The sequence below is a fragment of the Triticum dicoccoides genome, chromosome 4B, assembly GCF_002162155.2.
Source record: "Triticum dicoccoides isolate Atlit2015 ecotype Zavitan chromosome 4B, WEW_v2.0, whole genome shotgun sequence".
NCBI classification, from domain to species: domain Eukaryota; kingdom Viridiplantae; phylum Streptophyta; class Magnoliopsida; order Poales; family Poaceae; genus Triticum; species Triticum dicoccoides.
In genome coordinates, this window is record NC_041387.1 from 78,850,921 (window position 1) to 78,854,919 (window position 3,999).

The 3,999-nt window shown below is 41.3% G+C and overlaps 1 long non-coding RNA gene across 5 annotated transcripts; it reads right to left on the reverse strand.

Annotated features, from left to right (window-relative positions):
- Positions 1–210: 210 nt before the first annotated feature.
- LOC119295133 lies at positions 211–3,465 on the reverse strand. Of its 5 annotated transcripts, none has more exons than XR_005143771.1 (7): positions 3,376–3,465; positions 3,022–3,156; positions 2,199–2,340; positions 2,010–2,120; positions 1,876–1,937; positions 1,184–1,257; positions 211–728 (listed from the first exon to the last, which is right to left on the reverse strand). It is a non-coding gene; the product is annotated as an uncharacterized LOC119295133 (long non-coding RNA). The 5 variants fall into 5 exon arrangements; XR_005143770.1 differs by having other exon boundaries at positions 3,326–3,459; XR_005143769.1 differs by having other exon boundaries at positions 2,199–2,314; positions 3,022–3,459.
- Positions 3,466–3,999: the final 534 nt, after the last annotated feature.

Genomic DNA, 3,999 nt, shown 5'->3' on the forward strand with positions numbered 1-3,999 from the left:
CTTTGATTTACTAATGAGTTCCTATCGATATTTAAAGAAGGCCAAAAAGAACCTCGAACGATTTGCTGGAATAGTGAACCGACAGGCACAGACATCATGCTTATCATGCAAGGTGAACCAGTAAAGAAGGACTTTTAGATTAGCAAGCCTATCAGCAAACACAAGACATAAGAAAGCACACACAGTATAACAAGAATGAAAAGACTTAGATTACGCAGCATGGCCCAACGGCATTTACAGAAGGTAGAAATTGTCATAAGGAGGGAGATAAGGCAGAAAGGGCTGACGGCGATATTTACAATGCATAGTACTTGATTTGTTCGATGACCTAAATAGAGGAATTTTCATGACAGTGGCTCGACATAGTTATGCGAGTGTCAAAGCCTTGTCTTACAAAGTTGCACAAAATAAACCTGGTGCACGCCCAAAATTGTGTAGAGTTGACGATCTTCAGACCCGATGGCCAGACCGTTGCTGCGACGCAGCAGAGCTGAGAAGCTCTCTTCAGCAAGCAGAACATAGAAGACACCCTGAGAAAGAAGAGGAACCAAAGTTATCATCATATTGCGACATATCATCTGGCGCACCTGTAGGAAAAATGGAACTCAAGAAGCGCCGGTTACACCGTATGTACATATCTAGCCTAGTCCATGGAAGAACTACTGCTTCGCTTTCTTTGGAGCGCCAGCTGGCTTGACAGCAGTGTTTGTCCTGAATGTCCTTCATTACTAAAAAGAAGAATTATAGTGTAATAAAAAAACAAGGACATAAGCATTAGGCACATCATATAGAAGACAACATAAACAAGCAGAAGACCAGCTGAATCTTATCGCAGAGCAAGTTCAATCATATGGCTAATTAGTCTGCATGTATGAAGCAAATTATTTTGCATGCAGCAGCAAGGATTGTCTATACATGGAACAAGAAAGAAATAAGAACACATATTACTTCTTAAAGGTAGAAGGATGTTTTATTGAGCCTCTGATAAGTTTGAAAACAGCAGTGATAGAAAAGAAAGTCTGGTCAAATGGCATTGCATGCATCAGTGAAGAAGAAAACATTACTGAGATCTATAGAGAAGGATGCTTTTGATTTTAAAGAAGGCATGGTAAAGGAAAAACAACAGGCATGACACCACATTGCATGCCGAGGCAGCTGAATGTAATTGGCCATGAGTCTTTACCTCTTGAATTTAGTGTGGTCAGGAAGGTTGTTCTTTGGACCTTCAGTAGCTATAAGCTCAGTTTCTTGACCGACCTGTTTAATTTGGTGCCATCAAATATTACTTCATATGAAGCATGGTTCGTGCAGAAGAGAAAAGGTATTCAGGTATAAAACAAAGGCACGAGCATTTGGCACAGATGTAGCTTCAACAACATTTCCAGCAAGAGCACCTTGTTCAGCCTGGCTAGCCACCTTGGCAGCTGAGGCAGAGAGTTCAATCTCCTCAGGCTTTGAGGGCTTAGAGGGTGTTTGTTTTCAGGGACTTATTAGCTTAGGGACTTAAAAAAGTCCCTATAAGTCCCATCTAAACCAAACAGGAGGGACTTATAGGGACTTAAAGTGGGCATTTGGGACTTATGAAATAAGACTCTCAAGGAGGGACTTATAGGGACTTATAGTTGTAATATGGTCTTATAGGGACTTATAAGTCCCAGGAACCAAACATGTACGGACTTTTTAGGGACTTGGGACTTATAAGTTGGGACTAAAAAAAGTCCTAGGACTTATGAACCAAACAGGGCCTTAGTAAAAAGTTTGCGGCGAGCACTTTTTGGGCATGGTGATTTGCTGTTTTAAAAGGGACAAAAATCAGTTCTAAGCAAAGAAAAAGAATTTTCAGAATGCACGACAGGACAATGGCAAGGTTGATACCTGGGTGTTTTAGGCATAATAGCCTGCCCTTTTCCTTTGAATGAAGATATAGGAGTGTTCATCTGCCAAACAAATAGTCGAGGAATTAAACGACCGATAGGGAATTTCAAAGTGGGAATCAGCAGCAGATTTACCTCATCAAGAGGCAGCACGACAAGTGTAGCTGATCCCGTAGGGAAAGAGGCAAGAATGGGCACCGCCGTGCCTGAGCTGTCAGCATGAATCTGGCCATACATGTGGGTGCCCTACACATTTACATTGCAAATTAGGGCCAGGTGCAATCATCAGTACCATGAGCACAGGTGTTAGAATGTAAAACAAACCTCTTGGTCAAGCACCACAATGCCAGTATGCACAAGCTGACCATCGTCGGTCCCTCCTCGGTACTGCCACACGCGAGACACAAGAACCTTTGTATTCTAGTACAGCTCTTTTATTGCTTGTTCCCAGTGAGCAATAAAAGATCTTATTTCAAATATTGTAGGTAAAATGGAAACATCACAAAGCAAATGCAAATATGAGATGGTTAACTAAATTTGCTGTTTCACTATTCTCGTTGGACAAAATGGCAATCTATAGAAACAAGGCATGATCATCCAAAACACTTAAATGTTGAAGAACATGAACTGAGATACATCATACATGCAACACGTCGATGTAATTGTGGTCTTAGATTTCACTCAACTAAAAGTGATGGTTTTATTATCTTTACCACATATTGGTCAGGGTTAAAAAATTGTAAACAAAATTCAAATCCTTATATATTAACTATTATATTAACTCAAGCTGTGATGGTAGAGGAACATTTGGATATTTACTGCAGGCTTCTCATTCTATCAGAATTCAGAAAGCCTAGTCCAGTTCATGGATCATCAAGTATAGATCATAACCACTTCAAACCCATAGCAACCTCATAAATATAACACGTACACACATGAGAAAGAAGCACCAACAGGAGGACCAAAGTGTTCAACATTCACAAGCTAGAGAAAAAAATGCAGTTGTTCTTCTTCGCCAAAATCAGTTACAGAAGGCATAAGTTCTTAACATGATCCAACCACAATTTCCACTTATAATGAATTCACTTACACCATTTCATAGGACTCAAAAAGCAAAAATTAGAAGATATAGTCAGTAGATGGTTACCTGAGCACATGTAAAAAACCTTCGCCACCAAGCAAGTCATCTCATAGATCAATCGAGTACATCATACCCTAACAACTCTTTTTGGAAAATATCCTCATAAACCGGCACTTTATCTTGTAGAGTAGGCAATCCATGCTAGGGAAAATTAGAGAATGGCGAAGGTCATCTATTAGTACAACCTTGAAAGCATAATTCTATACTAAATCACACATAAGCTTACTAGAATATCAGACCTTTTATTCATAAAAAAGTTGCATATTAATCGAGAGATCCACCTTAGTGTAATCTGAACTTATTTCCTCACCTCGGGTATGTACACCCACATATAAAAGAACAAAAATGGAGCCAACTCACAAGGAAGGCTCAAATCAGCATAAGGGAGTGGGTGGATCCTCTTTCTCCCGCCACCAATGAAAGAAGGGACAAACAAGTGCTGCTTCATCGTGTAGAAGACTATAGGATGCAACTCAATTGTATTCCATCGGAGTCGGTTACATTATATACAAGAGGTGTCTTGCGTGACAAGCCAACTAACTCTACAATATCTCTAGAGATCAATCTATACAAGGCTAGAGATAAGAGGAGAATCAGTCGGAAATAAATACGAGGATATCACGTTTCAACACCCCCCCGCAGTCGAAGCGTCGGCGTCGGCGTCGGCGTCGGCGATGCAAAGACTGGAACGGAACTCCTGGAATGCAGCGGTAGGCAATCCCTTGGTCATGATATCGGCAAACTGTTGGGTGGTCGGTACATGAAGTACACGGAGCTGACCCAACTGAACCTTCTCGCGAACAAAGTGAACATCGAGCTCGATGTGTTTAGTGCGCTTGTGCTGCACCGGATTAGCCGCGAGATAGGTGGCCGATACGTTATCACAAAAGACCACAGTAGCCTTCGGAAGAGAAATCCGAAGCTCACCAAGAAGATGACGGAGCCAACAAGTCTCCGCAACAACATTGGCGACAGCACGGTACT